The following is a 15,310-nucleotide window of genomic DNA, read 5'->3' as shown; positions in this document are numbered from 1 at the left end:
AAAATTGTGTAAATAGGTAAATGACGTAAACGGTAATAAATATTAAATAATTATTTATTAACTTCTTCATTTAGGTTGTTTTCTTTGATTATTATATAATACATAGATTTAAATCTTATGACATGTATGTTTGGTATACCTGTATTTTAATGTAATAAAGAAGTTAAGTAAAGAAGTTGTTTGAATTTAACAACATTATTGTGTTGCTCATACTTTAATGTATTTGAATAAAAAGAGTAAAGAGCCAGCTGATATTAATATACCTATCCAGATTTTTTTATTAAACTACTAGCGAACCCGGTCAATCTCAATTTGTTTTTTGTAGTTCCTTCCCTACATGCCAAGTCAGGATCAATTTTTTATCGTCTATTCTATAGTGTGGGGGTATCGTTATCGGTATTTTTGTGCATTACATAAGGGATTAAAGTGCTAACATAATCTACGGAACCCTACACTGCGCGTGGCCCGACACGCACTTGACTGATTTTTTATTATTTGGTCACCTAGTGTGGTGGTAATACCTAGATGACATCACCAAAATAAATATATGAAGGTCCTTCAAGATCATTGATTAGTATCAGCCTTATTTAAATCTACCAATCAAAAAACAAAACGCATTTTATTGATCACTTCTTATTTTACTACAATTTACTAAGTATTTTATTTGTTTATTTAAACAAAAGTATTAAAATGCTGGAGGCGGGCAGCCCTATCACATGTTTACGGAGCGCGCGGCTGTAGGTATTTATTTCAAAAATACGGCCGAGTTATTATACTGCTTGTTATATCTACTGTGGTATTACTCATAAAGTAAATTAATATTTTTGTGTTTCTGTTAATTATAAATGGTTGTCATTAATGGTCAAAATTATTAAAATGAAATAATTAAATGTCTATTTATTATATTTTATCTCACAAAGTTAATTTTATTCATAAAATGCTTGCTAAGATTAAAAATTACCTACTGTTCGTTTTTAGACGGATTATTAAGGTTTTATAATATCTACATTACGGCACACGTGCGTAATAAGAAACATTACGATATTGGTAAAATAAGAGATACTTTCCGAGCAAATGTGTTTAGAACTTTACCAAATGACCTGTAGGAATGAAAAGTTTTGTGATATGGTTTGAGGATTTATATTGAGTATGTAGATTACGAAATGAGTGCAGAAAAATTTATTTTAAATTTTTCAAATCTGAACTTAAGCACATGTATTGTACGTTTTACATGTTACAATAGCTAATTGCAAGTTTTTCATTTAAGTATTTTGTGTTTTCACCCTCACAACTCTTGGGTGCGGCAAATATCTACACCTCCTTTCACGATTTCCCGTTAGATGTCACTATGTACGACCTCGTACATGGAATTTGGTACAACGTCGCCCCAGAAACAAACCCACGTAACACACTGGAGTTGTTTCCTTTGCTACAATATAGAGAGCGCTCATAGCACTAGTTCATGAGATAATATTTGTGACTAGTGGACTCCCGCAACTTTTTTTTTTAATATTGAATAAGCTCACGCTTAACCACGATCTCATCTGATGGTAAGTGTAGATGTGGCCTAAGGTGGAACACGCTTGCCTAGAAGATGACTATTCAGTCTCTTCTTAAAGAGGCCCAGGTTGTAAGAATTAGGGAACATCAATGGTGTTAAATACTGTTGTAATGTGTTACTAGCGCATGAAAAATGAGGCGACTAAAGATTTTTGAAAGAGAACTAAAAGGGTCTCTAGAGAAGGTTTGCTAAGAAGCTACGGATCTGACTACGATATAAGACGATATACGATATACGACTACCACTATGGAGATATCCCTGATGACGTCCTGTAGGAGATATAAAAAAATTGCGTTTTTAACTGAATTTTCCTAGCTCAATAGTCTAAGCCGTGATTACCCAGTGGATATGAACTCTGCGTTCGATTCGGGGGGCGTAGGTTCGAATCTGATCCGGGGCATACACCTCCAACTTTTCAGTTATGTAGATTTTAAGAAGTTAAACATGACGTGTTCAAGCGTCGCCGGCGAAGAAACAACATTGTGGCATACCTGAGATTTTTTTTAATTTTCTATGTGTGTGAAGTCTGCCAATCCGTTTGGGCTAGTGTGGTTAACTATTTGCCTAACCGTCTAACTCTGAGAGGAGACTCGTGCTCAACAATGAGCCGAATATGGGTTGTTAATGATGAATAGATAGCCTTCATTATTACCACCACCGTCCACCACGATGGCCCAATGCGGATTGGCGGACTTACACACGCAGTGAATTAAGAAAATTATCTGGTATGCAGGTTTCCTCACGATGTTTTTCCTTCACCGTTTGAGACACGTGATATTTAATTTCTTAAAATGCACACAACTGAAAAGTTGGAAGTGCATGCCCCGAACCGGATTCGAACCCACACCCTCCAGAATCGGAGGCAGAGCCAGAGCCAATGTGAAGATGGGTAGAGATCACATTCACTGGGCTATCACGGCTCTTAATATATACCATAGTTAAAAACAATTGAATGTGGACCCTTTGACAGTCACGGATGTAGACGAACGAGGCTAAAGCCAAGTAGTTTGCAGCTACGGTAGTGGCGGCGAGATCAAAGGCACCTCGATACCATCAGCAACGCTTTGCGACACCTCGCCGCCGCGGTCACGCGCCTTACATCTAATCGTTGATAACGACCCGTACATCTCACATTTCATCTCTACGCTAATCTATTACAGAAGTTTACTGGCTGACGACCCTACTGGCGGAATGTTGTGAGCTTTCGCCTTCGGGTGGAAGGTTCCCGGCTCGGAAAATTTAGGAAACTAGGAATTTGAGACGGAAAGCACATGTGAAGTGAAACGAAAGCGTAGGGGAAGTCCGGGCAAAGTAGACACCTTTACGTTTGACAGCTATGAAAACACTATAAGACAAATCAAAAAGTTAGGTATTGCATATACCAACCCCATATATCCCAACCCCTTAGGAAAAGTGGTTAGGACTATTGAGCAAAATAAACATACGATTAATAAAAAATTAAACTAATAATAATTAATTTATATTTTTTTATGCACGATATGAAGAATTCTACTATTCTACTATTAATTGAATTGGATATTCTACTCATGTTAAGTAATTTATTTATACTCTGTAGTTACAACACCCTCACAGGGTTCCATTTGTAATAATTGTGTCATTTTATCTATAACATGTGTTAAATGTTATAATGGAAATGTAACTTAAATAAATAAATAAATGAAAGGGTGAAATACACCTTCATGTCGTGCATTTCTTGTGTCTTTTGCATGCATGAATCGATTGAATCAAAACACCAATTCTTGAATATAGATTTGTCATTTGACATGTGAAGTTTTAACTAATGTTTTAAAAGTCACTTATTTTAGTATTTTGGAAAATTTTAACATTTACTTTAGTCGTCTTACAATTTTTGTTTGAATATTTCATACTAGATACGCATCTAGTATGAAATATTCCCAATAGTATAATATATACAGCTTCCAATAGTACAGTACAGTAGCCCAATAGGTACTGTAAAACCTAATTTAACCTAAAATCAAATACAGACACAAAATATCAATCAAACTGAAAGTATTTTAACACGAAATTATGCACTTTAAGTATATAATCAAGTTAAATCATTACCACCACATGTACATCAGTAGTTATGAAAATACTTACCTTAACTATCGTAACAAAAAAACCCTTTTCTGATTTTTTTTTTTTAAACAACGGTGTGGCAAAGTTGTTCAGTTACTATTGGAGGGAAGAGGATGAACCAAATAACGTACGGACGACATAAGCAGTGGGATGCATAGTTTTGAAATTATTGAAGGTATTCACTTTGCCCAGGGTGTTCACATTACCCGGGTCCTCCCTATTTGAGAGCTAGGCGTATCTCTTTATATATGAAGATTTTGATTTTAGTGTTCGAGCCCATCACGTTATTAAATGCGGGTGGGCGGGCTTGACGTTATGTTTGAATGTTCAGATTTTGTAAATACCTACGGCCTAGCGTTCTCTGAAGCACAGAAATCTAACATCAACAATTTCTCAACGTCAAACTTTTAACATTTATTTTAAAAACTTTTATAGGTTTTAATGATTTAAAGGAGACTGAAAACATGGCCAGCAATATTTTAAAAATAAAATTTAATTAAGACTTCATGAAAGTTGCGAAGTTTCCAGGTTTGGGAGTCCCAGCATCTCTGTCCATGCATAACTTAGTGCATCTGTTTCAAGTGTTGACGCAATATCGGAGCATTCCCTCCGGTGCAAACTTCTAGACCAAAGGACAGATTTGAGATTGGTGACCTACGAGTATAATAACATACTCGTATATGAAACAGTAATCTGTGGATAGCGTGGAATTATTTTATTACTTAGGTAGCAATTTATGTTAATGTAAACCTCTATGAAAGTTGCTTATTTTGTTGGGTCTCAGCTGAAAATCAGCGCTGGGCATTGCTTTTTTGCAATGAACGGCTTAATGCGGAGCCTTTTAAGCCTCAATAGCTCAACGGTAAGAGCGGTCGGACTAATCACCGAGGAGTGGTGCGATCCCCACCCCGTTGGTCTATTGTCGTACCCACTCCTAATACAGTCCTTCCCAACTAGTTGGAGGGGAATGGGATGGGAATATTAGTCATATTCAGAAGATATGGCAAATATTCTTTAAAAAAAAAGTCGACCAATTTAATAAAACGTAATTGGAAATCGAAAATTGCATACTAAATCCGTTGTTAATTAAAAAGATAAAGTTGTCAGTAAGAAAACTCAGAATCTGTTACGAAAACAAATCTGAAATTTGGTATGAGTATGTATGTATATTAATTACGTCTAGTGATAAAAATAATATTTTTTTTGTGGTTCCATCCCTACATGCAAAGTGAGAATGATTTTTTTCGGCCCATCCCATGGTGTGGGTATCGTTATCGGTATTTTTGTGCATTACTTAAATAATTAAACTGCTCATTCAATCTACGGAACCCTTACCCGTGGCCCGACACGCACTTGGCCGGCTTCAAATTTGTTTGTTGATAAAATAAACATTTACAATACAAGCGTTAGTGTAGGTATGTAGATTTAATTAAGATATTACATAATTATATTCTATCCAACATACAAGAAAATCAAAACTATCCAACATTTGAGTACATTTATGGAAAATCATCCTTAGGGTTCTAAATGTCCTTGTGCTCTCACAATGTGGGAGGTTTGTTGTTGCCACCACGGGCGACCCTGTACCGCCCTAACCCACCTCGTTATTATCTCCTGCGATCTCCAAACGCTGAACGCATGAATGCTCAAATCCATTCATTCGCCACAATTCACCATAGAAACAATAAGCATACCCTTAGCTCGGCTAAAAGACCACAAAACGCAAAAAACTTTTATAATACGTGCTTCTTGGGAACCCTTTAATAATCGGCGAGGGTAATCGAATGCTTAAAATACTGCAATCGTATGTGTATAGTCGTGGCGGCGGCACACAATGCGGCGGGTGCGGCGGACGCGGTGTCGTGTGTCGCGTCCTCAGACTAAATACCTATGGACTATCACACTTCACACTGTCACACACACACTAATATTATAAAGGCGATAGTTTGTGTGTGTGCAAATATGTTTGTTCCTCCTTTACGCTGCGCCTACTGAAGCGAATTGGCAGAAATTTGGAATAGAAATAGGTTTTATTCTGTATTAACACATTAACAACACACTTTTAATCCCGGAAAAAAATATGTTTCGCGCAGGATTTGTGAAAAACTGAATTCCACGTGGACGAAATCGCGGGCGTCCGCTAGTTTAAAATATATTGATTTGTGTTAAAATATTAAACACAAATAAATATATTTTAGCTCCTTACAGTACAGAAAACTATAAATTTAAATCGCAATATACACACGTAATATGCTAATAAAACTAACAAACACATCATTTAATCACGTTACACAGAATTTTCAATTACTTGATCGACGTTTTGGTATACGGTTGAAAAAATCGATTCTTCTTAGATATTTTTTTTATTACCAATTTGATATACATGAATTAGATTAGAAATACTTACAAATAAAACGTAACTCCGTCTTTTAGGAAACTAAAAGTTGTCGACCGTTTTATACACCAACTACACAAACCGGCATTTTTGGGAGCTCTTTACACGGCGAAAACGATTACAACAAGATCGTTGATTTTATATTTTACTAGGTCTAGCGAGTCAGGTCCGGATCTAACTGATCTGAGGTCTCGTCGCCCACGCCGCGCCAAGCGCCCGGCCACAGCGCAGCACGCCAGTCGCGCCGCCGACACACGATATCGCCTTTTCATTCTATAATTTCTTCACAATAAACGCTGCGAAGGCGTAGGGCGAAGACAATGCGCCCGGAGGCAAAAACCGCTCGGAAACCCTTTATATCCAATTTATTGTCTCAAAATAAAATCGGGTGCAAATTAAAATAAATTCTAAAGTGTAGAACCGGTGGGTATCGCCGTTTCACAAAACACTCTACGGATCTACTTGTAGAAGGAACACAAAAGATATCCTTCGAACTTTGTATAACAAGAAAGCTCGAAATAAAATTAAACGTACTACGAATAGCCCATAGGTGCCTATAAGCTTAATAATGAAGACAAACAATAACGTGTTAGCGAGTACATCTTCGCTACCCGAGCTTGTATGTATGTATTTACTTACCACAGATGGCGCAGATTCAGTTAGGGCCCGTAATAAATTATTGAGAAGTTATCGCGACCGGCGACCGGTTTAATGCGTGTTTCTGGTAATCAAATCCGCTATCGGAAGTTTTAATTCCGGGGGTCGCTCGTATGGCTCGGACGAGCTAAAGTCCAGCGCTAACGCCAATATCGCACATAAAAAGGTTGCGGATCGCTCGCTTCTCCATCCACCGATTGGCTAGGCGGCGCCCGCTGGTCCCCAGGGCCCTATACGAGAAGCGAAATGGGCCCCAGAACACCCATAAGAGAGCGACCCCGCCCGCCACGGCCGAATAATTAGGGCTCTTTGTTTAGATAGCGGCAATTTTATTTGGGAGAAAACGGGCGCTTGGGACATCTTCGGCCATTCTAACCGCCTGATATTAATAAGAAACGTGTGTGCCGTGCCGTATAACTCGACGAACTTCGCTCCGATTTCATACTGTATATTGTGCTGTAATTATATTCGAAATATCAATTTCATTGACAAAGACAATCTCCCTAAAAACTTGTAAGTAAAATAAAACCAATGCGAAAGCATTGCTTGCTCTTTAAAAAAGTTATCAGATATCATGAAATTTCAGTTCTATACAAGCCCTTACACATACACAATACTCTAGAACTCTATAATACTCGTAGAGTTATAGTTTCTGTGTAAACCCTAGTCTTACAAATGTTATTTGTCTTGCATTCTCTACAAATCCTATATTTTAGTCACAGTACGGCTTGATCGTTTCGTTACTCAAGGATCTACTAGAATAAAGGTCCATGTATGCTGACCAATGATTGCGTGTATTGAGTGTGGCAAATCAAAGAAACGGCCAAGTTATAGTTTCCTAAATCCTACGCTTCAATTTTCGCATTCGTAGATAATATTAATACACTGTAACACCAAATAAATGACGTCTCAGACTATATTTTACAAATAGTCCGTGAACGTGGCCCATAAATTACACAACTAGTAGCTAGCACCGCAGACTCATAGAAAAGAAAGGGGAGAAACTCTCAGTACGACCGAAACTCGCTAAGCAATATGGCATAAATAATGCATCCCACGAAATTGGGATTTTGATTTGTTTTCTTCAAAAGTTTTATTTGTCTTTGGAGAAAATGGTTCTTATATTAAGTATAATGCTTTTGTCTATAGTCAACAAAGGAGGTAAGGAATCGACTTTGGGAGCTACGAGAATTCAGGTGGATAATTTAATGAGGTGTTATTTATTCAAAGATTAAATGTCGCTTAGTACCTGACAATATACAAATCAATTTATTATTGATCTTTGTAAGGTACGAGGCGTGATTGCTCTAAACTAGGTGTGCTTCACGATTTTACCCCGTAGACTCGATCCCTGTGGGTTTATACAGAGTTAGCTTATTCCTAGGTCTTCCTTAAGATGTTAAGGAAAGCAGTAGCGCAGCGTGCCTTGGAAGGGCCTTGTATAAAAATAAGTTTGGCAAATGAAGGATAAAAATTTCTTACAAAAGAAACAAAAATGTTTCCAAATAACTTTCTTATCCAGGGAGAAAAAGATATTGTAGATTACCTGAGTTTTACTAATTTTTTCTTTCACGCGTAGTCCGTGGCCCCATAACATTGATACGGCTGATATGGTGGTTACGCTCCTGAAGGGAAGTTTACTTCAATTCCTAACTGATTTTTACATCGCTTAATCAGTGGGATGCTAGTTCGTGTGAACGAAAGAAGAGATTCAATTCTATATTGAACATTTTCTATGACGGACCATCTACAAGACTCAATAAGCTAAATGATAAAACACTGCCTATAAATTTTAAACAGATTAACACTTTGCAATCGAAAACAATAGCATATGTCACTGCCACAATCGTCACAAACTCAATGACACCTCATAATGTCAAAATCTGTCTAGCCGTTTGGGCTTTAGAGCGTGCCAAAGAAATGGACATACATACACACATACATACGCTCGAAAAATATAACCCTCCTTGTTACGCAGTCGGAAAATAAAAATTAACTAAAATTGGTCACCACCAGTAGTCAAAACCCACTTATTAGGCCAAAACACACTGCGTTGTGTCAAAAAGGTCGACAACAACTCTTTGAAAGCAGAATACTCAGGAGTGCTCTTGATGCATATTGTAGAGGCTCGAGCCGACAGGCGACGCGCGGAAGAGGCAAGCGAGTCCTCCGCGGGGCCCGGCCGGCCTTTGTCTCGACCCGCAAACTTGCCATAAATGTTAATATGGGATCTCACATTTGAATATCTATTTCTTCGCGAAGTCGGTTCGTTAACGCGGCCTTGAATTTTAAATTTTATCGTCGCGTTGGGATCGCCGCAGATGAGGTGCGTTCCTACGTGATCTCCCCGAGAAAATAACCGACGGAAACCTCTTTGTTTGTCTTTCTTTATCTTGAGATGTACAAGGAATGAACACAACTTTGTTATTAAGATTTTAGTAGTTGGTTAGGTACGTTTTTGTGGTACAATGGATATTTATAGTTATTATACAAGCGTGTTTTAACCTTTTTTAGGTACGTAGATGTGTTTACAATCGTAAAATAGTTAATATTAGAAATAAATCTAATAAGTTTATAGACAACCGGTTGAACAAGTGTTTAAGAAGTGATAAACAACAATGTTGCCTTTAATATGCCAATTAAAAACGAGACAGAAATGTAACTTCACATTACACTAGCGGACGCCCGCGATTTCGTCCGCCCTTAGACCTCCTTAATCCGGCCCTGTCGCAAATTCCGTTCTTAGCGGACGTCTACTATAAACTACCACCCTGCCAAATTTAATTTTTGTACGTCAAGCAGTTTTCAATATTGCGAGATGAATGACCTTTCGTATTTATATATTAAGATTCACAGACAGGTCGGCGGTCCGTGCTTTAAGGAAAACCATCAAATGGTTTTGAAAATAAAATAAATGATTAAACGAGCATATGGCTAACCAACAACCAACAACCAAATGAAAAACGACAACAATGCAACACTTCACGAAGCTCTCTACTAGGAACACGTCCTACTATGCGTTGCTTAGATCATGTCACTCAGAAGTATATAGTGTACTAGCGGACGCCCGCGACTTCGTCCGCGTGGAATTTACTTTTTCACAAATCCTCGGGAACCATGGATTTTTTCGGGATAAAAAGTAGCCTATGTGTTAATCCAGGCTATAATATATCCTAATACCAAATTTCAGCTAATTCGGTTCAGTCGACTACTGAACCGAATTAGGCGTGAAAGAGTAACAAACATTCATATCATCAAAATCATCAGTTTTCGCAAATCTCGGGAAACCATGCCTATGTGTTAATCCAGCCTATGTGTTAATCCAGGCTATAATATATCCTAATACCAAATTTCAGCTAATTCGGTTCAGTCGACTACTGAACCGAATTAGGCGTGAAAGAGTAACAAACATTCATATCATCAAAATCATCAGTTTTCGCAAATCTCGGGAAACCATGGATTTTTTCGGGATAAAAAGTTGCCTATGTGTCAATCCAGAATCCATATAAAATCTATTTCCATTCCAAATTTCAGCCAAATCGCTTCAGTAGTAGCGACGATTAAGAGTAACAAACATCCAAACATCCATACAAACTTTCGCGTTTATAATATTAGAAGTATTATCTCATTAGAGCTCAGAAGCGTAGAAGTAGGGTCTATCTTGTCATTGAATAAAAAAGTCTAACAAAAATTAAGAGAAATAAAAAAAAAACTTTATAGCGCCATAGTATTGCTTGCGGCCCTTCACGTCAATGTCGCGGCCGGACGCGCGACACCGGCCCGCACGGTGCCGGGTACTATCGGAAAGTTTAGCGAGCACATTTTAATGCGCCTCCACCACCCTGTCTGACCCTCAATTATTGAAAATGCATTTCTGTCCGCGCCCTGCGCCCGTAGTGCCGCGCTGCATCGCAAATGCACATTTTAAACTGCACCTGATTGCAGAACCGTGTTGCTATTCGAGCTAATAAAAGTCGAGCTGTCGCTTTATTTTAGGTTTGGGTATTTATTATTAGAATCTTTAATCGAGATATCGTTCGAACAATTTCCGATAGTGTGATCTAGATTCTGCTATATAAATTCTATGCGCGGTAAGTTTGTATCTATACTAATATTATAAAGCTGAAGAGTTTGTTTGTTTGATTGAACGCGCTAATCTCAGGAACTACTGGTCCGATTTGAAAAATTCTTTCAGTGTTAGATAGCCCAATTATCAAGAAAGGCTATAGGATATATTATGTATAGGCGTATTCCTACTAAAACGGGAACCACGCTGGTGAAAACGCGCGGCGTCAGCTAGTAGGTTAATATTTTTAAAAGCTCATAAAAGCGTATATCGAATAGGTAATATAATCTATACTTCTTATAAAGAAGTTTAGATTTTTATAGTTAATCTAATCTAATATATTGTAAAAGAGGTAAAGTTTGTGGTCACAAAACAGAAGCCATATTGTAATGCAAAGTAAATAATGCAAAGAAATTCAAAGAAATTGTCTCAATCGAATTTTGAGACTCTATTTTTTGATTATTTCTTAAAAGTATCTTTCATCCTAAATTCTACAACCCAAAAAACAAATTTTAAAATTGGTGGAATGATTTTCAACATTTTGATACCAATTTCATAAATATGGAAAGCATAGCATAATGTCAGGTTAACTGTATAATTCATGTACTTGTTCAATAATACGAATACCCCTATGTAAAAGGCGATAAGTGTCGCGCCCCGGTCAACGCATACTAAGTGACGAACGGTGTACTACAATTTGTCGCGTCCGTTTTAATTGTAAGTTCCAGGGCGGGTCCGCAATGCAATTTAACAACGCATTTTCAGACAGAGCGTGTTGTCTTTTAATGCTGTTTGGAAAACCAAAGTGTTTAGACACTTATTTATAAATCGCTTTGCAGTATCCTAATAAGATTTAGTGGACAAAAGTATAAACGCAATCTATGTTCATCTCCGAGTACAACATATCTATAGAGAACTTTATTAGGATCAGTTCAGAATAACCTACCCTTGTATCCAAGTGGTACGTCGATCTTTCTACGATCGAAAAGTAGAAAAATGTATGGGAATGACGTTGATCTCGCGACCTGTCGATAGCAAATGATTATACATTTTTCTAAGCTTTTGCGATTGTAGATAGAGAATCGACGTGCCACTTCGCTACAGAGGCTGGTTGCTGGTACTTTTTTTTACAATAAATAGGCGATGGCTTGACTGCCATCATGCTTGACAGTAAGCGATGATGCAGCCTATGGTGTAACGCGCTTGCCTAGAAAAGATGCCTATTTACTCTTGACTTGAATATACCCATTTTGTAGGTCGTGTGGAAAACGGAAGCTGAAAGGGCATTCAATAACTTCGCAGTACGGATCAGGAACGAAGAACCGATACGCTTCGTACGCTTCCATTGGACATTAATTACGTATGGATGCAGACCTCTGCGATGCAGTTCTATGGTAAAAGAGTGAAAATCCATGCCTCAGGTTGGCCCAAGGCACCTGTAGGTCGTGTCCCGTGCATGCTCTGAAAATCTTTACTCTGTTTATAGACAATGGATTTACTACCAGATGGCCAATAAACAAGCTAATCTTTAATGTTCCTGATATTCAGGGGCGTAGCTACCGCGGTATCAGCCGTATCAATAATACGGGGCCCCGGATTACAGGGGCCCCTTATAGACTACAAGCCCTTAAACAAAAGTTACATGTGAAATAAACCAACATGAGTAACGCTTAGAAGGCTGTTACTATATCAGAAAATAACTCTGAGCACTATGCAGACATTTCTGAGCGGTACAGGTGAGTACGCGAGTGGAGTGAAGAGTAAGGCTTGCGACCCTTATCTTTCGACTCCTGCGCTGGAAATATGTACTACGTTTACGGGTAAAGGTAAAAGGTAAAAGGAATTGCACAAATGCTGTACAAATGACCTATTTTGCTTTTGCAGTTGTCGATGAATTAACATTTATTCTGACTTCCGGCACCACCATTTTAGTACGGCACTAGGATTTTCGACATTTATTTTTTATCATCTTTAACACTATAACAAAGCCGTACATTAATAATTTGTTGTAATTCATCATTTGTACCTGAGAAATTCCATTCACTCGCGTACTCACCACTGTACCGCTCAGAAATGACGGCACAGTGCTCAGAGTTATTTTGTGTAAATGAAAAATTTGTAAAATTTAATTAACATTCTCACTTAATTCCTTGCTAATTAAGCGTGTGCCCAAAAGTTGGAAACATCCTATATACTCGTAGGTTAAATCATTGTCACATTATATATTTTAAGCTGGCATTTTTGTTTCCTTTGTGAGAAATCTTTCCCTTCATTAATTGGGCCCCCCAACTAATTTTGATACGGGGCACGCTACGCCACTGCTGATATTACAACAGTCATACATTTAAGTCTTTGTTTGATGATACACGACTAAAATTCGAGTGGTGTGAGAACTGCGTGTTGGTCGTAGTTCGGTTTAGTGTCGTCTGGAGAGACACAACAATTCCTCTGAGCAGGATATCCGTTGTTCAAGTTTATGTTCATTTTATCTTTTCGGCACTATTGCTGGGGGGAGTTGGGAAGGAGCCTCTTGGGCAGCATTAACACTGCGACCTGACGGCAGACTCAGTAACTCTCTCTGACATTATGGAACTGTCGCTTGATCAAGATACATCATCTTCAATGGCCGTTAAATGTACCGTAATTACTTGTCTCGACATAAATTGAGTTCTACTTGGAAAATATGTATTTATAGTCGTTGAGATACTTTTCCGGTACCGGTGTAATTTTATGTGCTACTAGTGGATGCCTGCAACTTCGTCCGCGGGAAACCCCCCTACCCTGACCTACTACTACTACCCACCCTACGCCTACCTTACTATACCCCTACATAACTCTAGCCTACTCCTAACCTATCTCTAACCTACCCTATCTCTACCCTATCCTACCCTACCCCCACCCTATCCCTACCCTAAGTTTCTTATATCCACCAATTTTCAGCCAAAACGGTCCAGTCGTTCTTGAATTATAAATAGTCTCCTCACACCGCACACGTGTAAGTAGCGAGAGAAATGGGCAGAGACGTCATGTATCGTCGTAACTTGTTGCCATAGGTATATCACGCCGCTCGTCCTGCCCACAATTCCCTATTTTGCCTGTCTTGAGCGCGAGACTAATTTGGGACGTCGCGATTGCTTGCGCGATGCTGTGTGTGGGCAAACAGGGCAACATCGTGGAAGAACGAGCGTTCGATCCATATCTACCTTAGGCCCATCTACACTTACCATCAGGCGAGATCGTGGTCAAGCCATTTCATACTCATATTTATATAAAAATAAAAAGAACCTAATTACTGTTCCTCGTTCTTAATATACTTCCGCCTTCTTATGTTTAAAAAGCGAGCAATTCAATGACGTCACGAGCCCCGCGAGATGGCGAGTTGTACTCGAGCAAACTGCGTGTTAGACGCACCACATTTTAGTGTCGCCGGGAGACAGACTATAATTCCTCTGAGCAGGATATCTGCGTCAAGTTTATATTCATTTTATCCTTATATCATTATTACTCTGGGAGCCGCGGAAACTGCCTTCACACTCAGAAAAAATCCAAACACTATTACGCATGTAGCCGGCACCATGTTTTAAACAAGCTCCCTGTGTAATAAGTTGTAGCTTCTAAAAGGCACAGTAAGCTGCACTATTTCTAAGTATACTGCATCTATTTTACGTATGCTGCACCCTTACGTAAGTAGCTCATTTAAGTAGCTTATTTTTCTCAATACAATATATCTATAATATATAATTTTTAACCGACTTCCAAAAAGGAGGAGGTTCTACGTTCGGCTGTATGTATGTTTTTTTTTTTTTTTTTTTTTTATGTATGTCCAGCGATAATTCCGTCAATTATGGACCGATTTTGAAAATTCTTTTTTTGTTTTGTAGGGTTTACTTCCAGGGTAGTCCCATTTTTTTCATGTCAGGATCTGATGATGGCATCCTGAAGAAATTGAGGGGAACTTTCGAAAGTTGTAGAGACGGCTAGTACGTTTGTTAGTGTTTCCATAAGGTATTTTAAACCATTACAACTTTATGAAGGTTTGGAGTTGGTCTGATGATGGAGCCGAAACATAGACGATGGAACTCGTCAAGGATTTACAGCAGTCACCTTTTGTTTGGGCTTGATTAATTTGTATTGATGAGTACTTTCCACCTATATGGGTTGTGACTATATTAAGGGTCTGGTGATGAAGACGAGGGACAGTGAAGAGAACTCCTCGACGGTTCACAGTAGCTACCTTGTGTTTGGACTTGATAAATTTGTATTGATGAGAACTTTCCACCTAGAAGGATTGTGACTGTATTAAGGGTCTGGTGATGAAGACGAGGGACAGTGAAGAGAACTCCTCGACGGTTCACAGTAGCTACCTTGTTTTTGGACTTGATAAATTTGTATTGATGAGAACTTTCCACCTAGAAGGATTGTGACTGTATTAAGGGTTTGATGATGAAGACGAGGGATAGTGAAGAGAACTCCTCGACGGTTCACAGTAGCTACCTTGTGTTTGGACTTGATAAATTTGTATTGATGAGAA

At 38.4% G+C, this 15,310-nt stretch overlaps 1 protein-coding gene across 2 annotated transcripts in view; it reads right to left on the bottom strand.

Annotated features, from left to right (window-relative positions):
* LOC112049625 (zinc finger protein 423 homolog) overlaps window positions 1–15,310 on the bottom strand; it is a 109,505-nt gene that overhangs the window by 55,240 nt on the left and 38,955 nt on the right. The window lies entirely within an intron of this gene.

This window comes from Bicyclus anynana, chromosome 1 (genome assembly GCF_947172395.1).
Source record: "Bicyclus anynana chromosome 1, ilBicAnyn1.1, whole genome shotgun sequence".
Taxonomy (NCBI): domain Eukaryota; kingdom Metazoa; phylum Arthropoda; class Insecta; order Lepidoptera; family Nymphalidae; genus Bicyclus; species Bicyclus anynana.
The sequence above is the reverse complement of the archived record's forward strand: the minus strand, read 5'-3'. Positions and strand labels throughout refer to the sequence as shown.